Raw genomic sequence first — 12340 nt, 5'->3', positions numbered from 1 at the left:
GAGACTTCGAGGTAGATCTGTTGCGTCCGCAGACCGACAAGTCTCCCTCTTACTCTATCTTTAGTACTTAGTTTTCCTTCTTTCGGTTGTTAGAAATTCTGGAGTTTGGAACCTTTACTATACACTTCTGTAGCCTGTGTTGCCCGTGAGTTTCCGGGTTTTGGGAATTGTTTTAGACTTGTGATATTGAGTTGTACTTTCCAAGCGGCATTCAGTACAGTTTTCTTTANTTTGAGCTCGGGCAAGGGCGATTCTGAGAGGATTTTGGAGAGGAGATCACTGGGTAACGTTTCTTTGATCCCTTCTTGTTATATTTCATCATTTTATAGTTAAATACACCATTGGAATTCGAATTTAGGATCAAAAATTGGAAGAAACTTCATAGACCTAATTATTGAGTTTTGAGTGGGCAATTGACCTCCGATTTGGGAGATTTTTATATGGTTAGACTCGTGAGAGTACGAGGGTTCTGAAAATGTGAAAATTATTCGATTCCGAGACGTTGGATGGAGGGGCGTTTTGGTCATTTTACCTATTTTTGCGCCCTAGTTGTAAATTTAATAGTGGAATCAGTTGTTTGCAATATTACTTACGATATGTAATTGAATTGAATAGATTTAGGCCATTTGGAGTCGGATACTCGTGGCAAAAGTGTGATTTCGAGTTGATTTTGGTGCCGATTCGAGGTAAGTGGCTTGTCTAACCTTATGTGGGGGACCTTTCCCCTTAGGATTTGTTATTTGTTGAATTGAGTGCCTTGTTCGCGAGGTGACGGGCGCGTACTTGAGCAAATTGTTGAAAATCCGGTTTCCTTAAGATATTGAGATTGAGTTCCTTTCCTATTTGCTTTATTCTACTTGCAATTATAACCTGTGCTAGTTTAGAAAAGCATGTTTAGTTGATTTAACTTGCCTAATTGTTTAAGTTGCCTTGACTGTACTACGTGAAGCATGCTAAGCTAGTACTACCTGATGTTTGTCTTTGGTACTTCATTTTTGAATATCTTCTGGTTGTGGTTGCGCATTTACATTGGGACTACGGATGTGGGATTCCGGTAGCTCCCCCCCTTGTTTGTTTACTTTGGGACTGCGGGTTAGATTTTCGATAGATCCCCCTGCACATTGATAGTTGGACTACGGGACGGTATCCCGGGAGATCCTTCGGATATACACATATGATGGACTACGGGATGGTATCCCGGGAGATCCACTGGACAGTTGAGAAAAGGGCTACAGGACGGTATCCTGGGAGACCCTCATTGTTATCATTGATATTGAGCTGTATTTATTCTGTGTTTACTCTGTTCTTTTGTAGTTGTTATTGCCTCGTTGACCTGCCTTATTTCGATGTTGTACTCATTATTTCTGTCAGATTTTCATACTGTTAATTATCATTATTATATTTTGCCTCGGTAGGGCCCTGACCTTCCTCGTCACTACCCAACCGAGGTTAGGCTTGGCACTTACTGAGTACCGTTGTGGTGTACTCATGCCCTTCATGCGCATGTTTTTCATGTGCAGATCCAGGTACCTCTTCTCAGGCGCACTATCCTTGAGGCGAGGAGATTCACGGAGACTTCGAGGTATATCTGCAGCGTCCGCAGACCGAAGAGTCTTCTTCCTTATTCTAGATGTAGAGCTGTTATCCTATCATATTCTTGATGTAGATATTCTGGAGATTAGAGTACTTATGGTAATTCTATTAGCCTGTGTTTCCCGTGAGTTTTCGGGTTTTGGGACTGAGTTGTAGACTTCCGCATATATTTAGAGTTGTATAGGCCGGGCGGCCTTATATTCAGTTGTTATTTTCCATATGTTCGGTTTTAATTGATTATTCCTCAAGTTGAATTGTTATTTCCGCACTGTTAGGCTTACCTGGTCATGGGGACCAGTTGCCGTCATGACATGTTCACGGTTGGTGAACTAGGGTCGTGACACCAACCGAGGAATCGAGATCAACCCCGACAAAAGTAAAGCCATCGAAGATATCACAATCGTGGAAAATATGGAGGCCGTGCAAAGATTAACCGGATGTATAGTTGCCCTAGGGCGATTCATCTCGAGGTCCTCGAATAAGATTCACCGATTCTTCTCGCTACTCAAAAAAAAGAACAACTTTTTGTGGACCTCGGAGTGTCAACGAGCCCTGGAGAAACTCGAACGGTATTTATCGAGCCCACCGCTACTTCATACACCGATAGCAGATGAACAATTATACTTGTACTTGGTAGTATCAGAAATAGTGATAAGTGGAGTCCTGGTCCGAGAAGAACAAGGTATACAATTTCCAATTTACTATGTTAGCAGGACCCTAGGTGAGGCCGAGACTAGGTACCCTCACCTGGAAAAACTGGCGCTCGCTTTGCTAAGCGCCTCTAGGAAACTAAAACCGTATTTTCAGTGCCACCCCATATGTGTTGTGACAACTTACCTGTTGCAAAATTTTATGCACAAACTCGAAGTCTCGGAACGATTGGCCAAATGGGCCGTGGAAATTAGTGGGTACGATATTGAGTATCGAACACGGACATCTATCAAATCTCAAATTTTGGCAGACTTTGTGGATGACTTTTAGGCCAGCCCTAATCCTGAGGTCGAATGAGAGTTGTTGGTAAACTCAGGGATGTCCTCGGGAATATGGACCCTCTTTACGGATGGTGCTTTGAATGCAAAACGGTCCGGACTCGGCATCGTATTGAAGCCACCAACACGCAATGTAGTTAGACAATCTATTAGGACTATAAAATTGACTAACAACGAGGCTGAATATGAGACCATGATTGCAGGTCTCGAAATAGCCAAAAACTTGGGGGCGGAGGTGGTCGAAGCTAAGTGCGACTCCCTCCTCATGGTAAACCAAGTTAATGGAACATTCGAGGTCAGAGAAGAACGAATGCAAAGATACCTGGATAAGTTGCAGGTGGCATTACATCGATTCAAGAGTGGACCTTACGACACGTACCCCGGGACCAAAACAGTGAGGCCGATGCTCTTGCTAACTTAGGATCATCAGTCGAAGACAATGAGCTTAATGCGGGGGCAGCTCATGACAACGGTGGTGGAAGAAGGTCATGCCGAGATAAACTCTACGAGCCTGACTTGGGATTGGAGGAACAAATAAGTAGAATATCTGAAGAATGAAAAACTGCCCTCGGATCCAAAAGAATCGAGGTCCCTGCGTACAAAGGCAGCCCGTTTTTATTTGTCCGAGAATGGAACCTTGTTCAGGAGAATATTTGATGGCCCACTAGAAATATGTCTAGGACCAAAGATACCGAGTACGTTCTGAGGGAAATTCACGTGGGCACCTGTGGAAATCATTCGGTTGCCAACTCATTGGTTCGAATAGTGATCAGAGCAGGCTATTACCGGATCGATATGGAAAAGGATTTGAAGGGGTTTGTACAAAAATGTGATGGGTGCCAACGACATACTCCGATGATACACCAACCCGGGGAGCTGCTGCATTCGGTTTTATAGCCTTGGCCGTTCATGAAGCGGGGAATGGACATCGCCGGTCCCCTTACGTGGGCACCCAGTAAGGCTCAATTTATATTGTTTGTGACTGACTATATTTCTAAGTTGGTGAAAGCCCAGAAGTATGAGAAGGTCAGGGAGAAGGAGGTCATCGATTTCATTTGGGACCACATCATATGCCGATTCGGAGTGTTGGCCGAGATCATAAGCGATAATGGGAAACAATTCATGGTAAGCAAACTAACCAAATTCCTTGAAGACCACAAGATCAAAAGAATCCTATCGACATTATATCACCCTAGTGAGAATGAAAAAGCTGAATCTACCGACAAAACCATACTCCAAAACCTTAAAAAGAGGTTAATCGACGCCAATAGAAAATGGAAGGAAATACTACCCGAAGTCATATGGGCACGCCGTACAACCTCGAATCCAGTACCGAGGCTACCCCATTTTCTTTGGTTTATGGCGCCAAAGCTTTGATCTGGTCGAGGTCAGGGAAACAAGTATCATATTCCGACATGTAACAAAGGAATCGAATGACAAAGCTATGAGTATGAACCTGGAGCTATTAGATGAAAGGCGCGAAGCCGCCCTTATCTGATTGGCCGCCCGAAAATAGCGGGTCGAAAGATATTACAATCGAAAGTCCAACCTTTGACACTTCAATATCAGGGACTTGGTACTAAGAAAGGTCACACTAAGCGCCCGAAACCCAAACGAAGGGAAACTGGGGCCAAGCTGGGAAGGACCGTACCAAATTATCGAGATCATCAAAAAATGATCCTACAAGCTCGGAACAATAAACGGTGAGCAACTACCAAACAACTGGAATATAACTCACTTAAAGCGATATTAATGCTAAGGTATGGCCACGTTCTTTCTTTTATTTACATCTTAAACTAACACTTGCAGGTAACCAACAAGGGACGGTACGAGATTTTAGGTCTGAAAGCATGCGTTGCACTCTTTTTCCCTTGAACCGATTTTGTCCCAAATGGGTCTTCCGGCAAGTTTTTAACGAGGAAAAAAGTAAATCGTGCTAACTTAGAATCGAAAGCCGACAATGAACTGGTGACAATGATCACAATAGCATTCGAGGCCTCTCTTCGATCAACCCCGAACGCTAGGGGGTGTTACCCTCTAACATCGACTTTAGCATGGAAAGAGACTTCAGGATTGAAGGGTCTCGATCAATATGATTCAATGTAAGGGACAAACGGTCAAATGAACCGTGCCCACATAGACTGCTCGAACCCTGACACAAAGCATGTACACATATTACTATTTTGCACAAGAATAAAGAGAAGTCTCTTCCATGCAATCATCTTGTCCTTTAAAATTTCTTCTTTACATTTCTTAAGGAATTCCCTACTTCCGATCCCCCAAAGGTAACGATCCCAAGAGCCGCTTAAACCTGAGTTCGAACAATCACTCTCTCACTCGGCGACTGTCGTCCGAAAACAAACTCGGATGGTCCAAGATATTAGACCTCGGGGGCATAAGACCTATTAAGCAACCCCCGAATTTTAAAGTCCACGACCACCTCCACTCGAGGACTGTTATCTTAGGCAAGCCCGGATAACTCGGAAAAGCAAGCCTACTGGATGACACCCGAACTAAAAGGCTACGACTATATTAACACGGCTCAGAGACGTCCGAGAACAAGGCCTTCAAAAAGAAAACTTTTCATAACCGATTCTAAAGGCTACCCTTGTCAAAGTATAATCTAAATTACTTACTTTGGGGGAATTTTTTTGGTAATATCGAACCTCCAAGATGCCTTAAAACAAGATAATGTAAAGGCAAGGTTTGTTTGAACCTTCGAACATAACCTAATTATTTCTTGCTAATGCATTTTGATGTTTGTGAATACAAATAATAAAGCAAAGGAAAAAAATCGAAAGTTGTGAAAGGGAAAGAAAGCCTTATATATTTATCCATAATCCTTTTTACAAGGGCCAAATGGCCCTGATACAAAATTCTACAACGGCCAAAACGGCCTCAAAAAACAAAAAAAAGAAACATCTAAAGGATCCTGAGTGGCCTAGTCTTCGTTGGGGGCCGCATCATCACCTTCGGGGTCTCCTCCACCTTCGGTCTCATCCGAATCTTCAGACCCCTCGGATTCCCCCTCCTTGGGATAAGCCAAATTCCTGGCCTTGGCTTCGAATACCTTGGCATTATCGATTTCAGCCAACAAGTCAAAACCTCGAGCTTGAACTCCCTCAAGGGCCTCCCTTCAGGATTGCCACTTCATATGCTCCACCATATTTCTCACTTGGTCCTAAGTTGTTTTGGCATCGGACTTATGCTGGGCCACCCTCTCATCAGCCTCATCCTTGACCACAGCAATCTCCGACTTGGCCGTCTCAAGCTCCTTGGCTAGATTTTCTTGGCCGAAAATCGCCGAGGTCAGCTGAGACTGGATCTCCTCGATCTTTTTGGCCTGAACCAAGGCAGTTTCCTTTGCAGCCTAGAACTAGACCTCAGTCGAAGCTAGTTGTTCCCGTCAGTCTCCTTTTCCGAGGCCAGAAGATCCATGTTTCTTTTCCATTCTTCGGCCTCAGCTTTCACCGTATCTACCTCCGCCTGGAGTTACTCGATCTGGTCAAGTTTTTTTTTGAACCTGTGGGTTTGGGTTATTATCCATTGTGTCTGAATCATCATCACTAACTTCTAATACTCGTCTTACCTATTCGACCAGGTCAACATGCTCCTTTCGAGCCGCTTTTAGCTCAGCCTGGAGTTTCTCACTAAGAAGCTTGTAAGCGTCCCCCTTCTTAGTAAGCTCCCGAGTCTCGGCCTCGTGTTGGTTTAACTCTTCCTAATATCGGAGAAAGGTTTTGTGATGAAGCACCGATGCTTGAAAACACAAAGAGAATTGTTATGATTGTTTGCGACTTAAATTTAAAGTACATAGTAAAGAGGCATTCCAACTTAGCCAATTTAACGCCTGTTAATCTTCGTTGAATAGACAGGGCGCTTCAACCTCGTCCATCTTGTCCTAGTCCTCTTCGGTCACCAAGAACCGAAGATAGCTGGCAACCCCCACGGGGGCGGAGAGAACTCGGGCATCCTCCGGGATGGACTTAATGATTGAACACTTTCGATCTTGATCTGCACTTGGAGCTAGGAATCGGTCCACTAATCTTGAACTTAAAGAAGGTCCACTGGCTCCTGAAGATGGTACCTTCTTTGGTACTGGTAAGTCACCCCACCCGGTGACATCCTCCAAGCCGGTAGAATCTAAGACATCAAAGAAGTAAAGAATATTCTGCCCCTTGAGGCCCCCATTTGAGCGTCCTTTCAGCATATGGGCCTCGTTGAACATGGAGTCGGTAAATAAAGGCGACCCGAAGAGATCTATCACCCCAAGTGCATCCTTCGAGGCACTTTCCTCTGCTCGAGAAATACCGGCCTTGGTCTCTTTGTCGACCTCCCCAGCTCGGGGAAAAATGGTCTCGTCCCTCCCTGGTTCGGGGGCTTCGGCCACTGCCTCTTTATCAGCCACCCTGGTTTAAAGCAGTTCGGTACCACATCTCACGCGGGTCATCAGCTCGGAAGCTTCTTCTTCTTTGTCTTCAGACTCGTCCCTCAATCAATTCAATGAGTCCGATGGGACCTCCGGGCGTTGGTACATTCCTTGGATTTGCGCACCAGCCTCCTTTTTGGTTTTTTCTTCTCGGATTTCGGGGAACTTGGAGCCCCTTTTTTTTCCTTCTCTTTATCCTGCCTCGGAGCAGATGATTCGAGGAGGATGTCTTTATCACCAGACGGAGGCCTCATTTCAACATCTATGGGAAGACCTGCAAAGGAAGAAAATGTGAGAAGGAGCGCGACAAGAAAACTAAGTGTTATTCATGCAGCAGGGGAATCTCATCGTGGGAACGGGCCTCCCATTGGCCCTTCGAAAGTTTGCACCACAAGCGCTCGGAATAGGGCTTCTCTGACATGATGCCCTCGACCCACTCCTTGAGTCGAGGAACTGCATCCGTCATCCGAGCAGCAGCCGTGCCACAAAACTTCGATAAGAATAGAGGAAAAGGAAAAACAATAAACGAAATCTTAAAGGCAAGGTTATACTTACGTTTCATGTTCCATTTCTCGGGAAATGGCATATCCTCGGCTGGGATTGAATCCGAGGTCTTCACTCGAATGAATCGGCTCAACCAGCCTCGGTCCCGATCCTCATCTATGCTCAAAAATAGGGCCCAACTGGCCCAACGTACAAGAATTATTAATCCCTCTCGATAGGGTCGAGGACTATACAGACGCATGAGGTAATCGATGGTAAAGGGACACCCCTCGATTTTGTATACAAAGAAGCGGAGGAGAATTACTATCCTCCAGAAAGAGGGATGAATTTGATCGAGGGTCACCTCGCACCTCTTACAGAAGGCGATGATGATTGGGTCCAAGGGGCCCAACATGAAGGGATAAGTGTAAACACTTAAAAACCCTCTACGTGGGTAGTAATCGCTTCCTCGGGCGTAGGCACCACCACGTGCTTACCAACCCAGTTGCAGTCCTCCTTGACCTTGGAGAGGAGACTGTCGGTGATCGAGCATATATATCTCGAGACCGGCTCGCACCAACCCGGTACCGAGGAGGTTTTCTCGACCTTGAAATCAGCACCGGTCGGGCACCCCGCAGGAATGAACATCTTCAGGGGGGGCTCTGGTGTCGTTTCCTCATTAGCAGCAGACGAGACATTTTCCTCTTCAGCCGGTCGCGAGGCAGAGGGAGTTTCTTTATGGAGAACAAACTTTGAGGTCTTCGCCATTTTTTTTTTTGGAAAGTTAAGGGAAAAGAGGAAGTTAAAGGGATATGCTTGATAATTTGGGATAAAGAACATAAGTTCTTATAAAGTGATTTCAGAATAATTAGAAAATTGATGTTTGGGAATATTGAAATTTCTAAGGTACGAGGGCAGGAGTTTTGAAAGTAAAGTTTGAATGAGCTAATGAGGGCGTATTTTTAGTTTCTCGGCGACTGTTCATATCTGGGAGTAGCCGACCGCCAATTGACAGGCATTTAATGCCATTAAGACTTGACTGACGAGATGTTTTGACTGTTTTGTCATTTCTGTCACAAAATATCGAGATCGGGATCGGAAGTTCATGTCGTCTCTCGTCGTCTACTCTCCGAAAAATGAGGGGACTATCTGTATACGGTCGAAGTCGAGCTTGACTACAACTTGGTAGATTCGGCTTAGAATGTGGCGACCACGGACTGAAGATTGACCTCGAGTCTCACCGAGCTAGAACCCGAGGTTGCAAGACCCGCCTTCGAGGAACGTTGAGTTCGGTATCGACCTTAGCCTCGAACGAGCTCAGAAATAACAAACAGAAGACAGAAATATCCGCAACCGGGCGGATATTACGGCAGGAATCTCGGCGTATATCGGCAAGGAATCGACAATTAGCAAATCAAAAGATTTTTAATTTTTATAGAAATGTACCTAGAGTAAGACTTCTCTATTATATAAAAGGGGGGGGGGGGGGTCTGATAATTCATTGGAGACATTGTAACACGCATCCCAAAGTGATATACTGTTATTACTAGTTCTTATTATCCATCATTCCGTTCCGATATCGATTAAGGTATTTTTGACTCAAGGGTGATCAACCTTCAAGGCCAAGATTGTTCAACTTGTGTGGTTTGCTTTTACTTTTTTATCATTAATTTCAATATTAATATAATTTCTCAATTTGTATCAAGTTAGATCAGGTATCCTTAAAACCGCATATAAATTCAATTGTTATCCGATTTCAAGGGTAAATAATTTACTTGGGTAAGAATGATGTATGAAAGTTGTAGATAAATTGTATACTATATAATTACTTGTATGAAATTTATATTTAGTTTATAATATATTGTTGTAGGTGTATCATAAAGATGGACATACCGCATTACACAAACCTTTTCTCTTTCCTCTGTCTCGCTCCTCCATCAAAAGTGGCGATTCTTATAGAAATACAATATGTAAATACAGAAAATTACCTATACATTCCACCCAGATTATTATATAGAATTTATATTGTATATACACATTAACTGCGCATTACTTTCCAAAATGCTCATTTGTGTCCAGGCTTTAGAAGCCGTTTTTTTAATTTTAAATACAACTGGTGTCATAGTTTACACACACTTTGATTATCTAATTGCGTACTTGCTACCTCTCACGTACCAGGTAACTCTGCCTTGTTATTACAATACTTTTAATTTCTAGTTCGGGGTTCCCTCTCTCCCCCTCCCCCCCACCCCACCCCACCTAGTATTCGAATGAATTTATTTATTCTATTGCTAAATGTACTGCTCTGTGGATGTAAATAATTTTTCTTACAATTTAGTTTGCTAACCTGCAAGTTTTCTTTCCCCGAATTTGCTCTCTCTTCTTGATCCTAAGCTTTAATTAATGAGCCAAAAACTCAAGCCTAAATAAATTCTTAAACATGTTAACATTGTTACACTTTCCTTCCTTCTGCTATGACTCTGCGAATGCACTTTTCTGGGTGAGCTAACACATAACTCTATGGTAATATGGTAAAAAAAAAAAAAAAAAAAAAAAAAAAAAAAAAATATATATATTATAATATATATATATATATATATATATATCATCACCTCTCTCTTATATTAGTTTATATTTTATTTGTGCAATCTAATCCTAGATTTGTGTAATACACCGTAAATATGTGCATCATGTAGCTGAGGATATGCTGTTTCTATTGAGTATTTAGATTAATTGTTGTTTAGATATCAGAATGTGGGGTTTGATTGGAACAACAATTTGGTTGAATTTTGGTATGAAAATTAGTACCAAAGTTACGGTCAATCACTGGTTGGTTAGAGGATAGGTAAAGAGGAAAGGAGAGAAAAAAAGGAAAAAGGTGTAACTAAATCCCTCAATTTAAGGCACTAATAATGAATTGTATATAGATTGTAAGAAAAACTTGTTTAGGGCGATAATATACAAAATTTGAATAATTTTGATAAATAAATTTTAAATACTCTATAGAAAGAAAAAATCCCAAATTTAAATGATATATTGACTTCAAGTTATCCTAAAAAGAAACTAATTATACATAACTGGGGAATAGTTAGTGTTCCAATCATCAACTTTGACAAAAGGTTAAACTTTCTGAAATACTAGTAAGGGATGGTCCATGCGTACTACGCATAGATTGTGCTAATTAATATGTGTAAATTTTCTTCTTAATTTATATGCACGGGTAATATGAATTTTACTTAAAATATCAAATTATTAGAATAGTTATGGATTGTTTTTTTAGACGATGCTACCTCTCGTTCAAAATAAGTGCTTCTAAGTTTCTGACACGCCCATTACGAGAATCATTTAATAGCATTAATATAAGTGTTATTTAACTAAGTTATCTTTTATATCTTCTTAAATTACTCTTTGTATATACTCATATTTTGTAGATCATTTATTGGTTCAAGGATAGTTTGGCAAAATATTACTTAATGCCTTCTTGATTTTTCAAAGTCATAATTATTTTTGCCAAATTAATTTAGCCAAAATATAAAGTATTTTCGATCATAGGGAAGTCCATGAAAGCTTTAGACATACTAGTAAGACACCATGTAATGCCTCAAGAGCCTATATATATACCTTTTAAAGCTATTTAATATTAATTAGGAAAATAACTTTACCAGCAAAGTCATTATTTATTTTTCTTTTCACGTTAAGTTGGACTCTATTTTGCTCTACTATTTTATTTTTATAAGATTTTAGAGATGGGGTCTATTGGAAACAGCTTCTTTATCCTCACAAGGTAGGGGTAAGGTCTATGTGCACACTACCTTTCCCAGACCCCACGGTGTGGGATAATTCTGGGTATGTTGTTGTTGTTGTTTAGAGATGGGTATTGCTAAAGTTAAATTAATATTAATCAAAACTCAAGTAAGACGGAGTGTAAAATGCATCATAATCCCTAGTTATCACAATCCTCCTTGACCTTGGAGAGGGGACTATCGGTGATCGAGCATATATATCTCGAGACCGGCTCGCACCGATCCGGTACCGAGGAGGTTTTTCTCGGCCTTGAAATCAGCACCGGTCGGGCACCCCGCAGGAACGAACATCTTCAGGGGGGGCTCGGGTGTCGTTTCCTCAGTAGCAGCAGATGAGATATTTTCCTCTTTAGCCGGTCGTGAGGCAGATGGAGTTTCTTTATGGGAAACGGACTTTGAGGTCTTCGCCATTTTTTTGGAAATTTAAGGGAAAAGAAAAAGTTAAAAGGATATGCTTGATAATTTGGGATAAAGAACAGAAGTTCTCATAAAGTGATTTTCAGAGTAATCAGAAAATTGATGTTAGAGAATATTGAAATTTCTAAGGTACTTTGTTTTCTAACCTATTTTATTTGTTTCCAAAACTTCTACCGCCAACGTTAAAGGTATTTTGCCGCCTTCTGTTTGATTTTTTCTCATAATTTGCTTTTAACTCAATTCTAATTAGTTGTGTTCCTTTGTTTTGCCTTCTTCTGTCTCGCTCCTTTATTCTGCTTTCTTAAGATATTTTGCCTTCTTCTATTTTATTTTTTAAAATTATTTTTATGCATATTTTCTGATAAATTCAATATTTAAATAATTGAGGGTATTTTAGTAAACTTATTAGTTACAGTACAGTACGATACAGTCAAACCAAACAGCAAAATATTAGTATTTAACAATAACAAACAATACAATCTATCCAAACATTGTATTCATAAAACGATACAATACAATACATTATAAAACGACAAGGAACAATGATCCAAACAGAGTGTAAAGGTAAATCTACGTATAAAAGATTATTAGAATTCTAAGCATTTTTATATAGTTTTCACCTTTTA

The sequence above is a fragment of the Nicotiana attenuata genome, unplaced genomic scaffold (genome assembly GCF_001879085.1).
Source record: "Nicotiana attenuata strain UT unplaced genomic scaffold, NIATTr2, whole genome shotgun sequence".
NCBI classification, from domain to species: Eukaryota; Viridiplantae; Streptophyta; class Magnoliopsida; order Solanales; family Solanaceae; genus Nicotiana; species Nicotiana attenuata.
Note: the sequence above shows the minus strand (reverse complement) of the source record.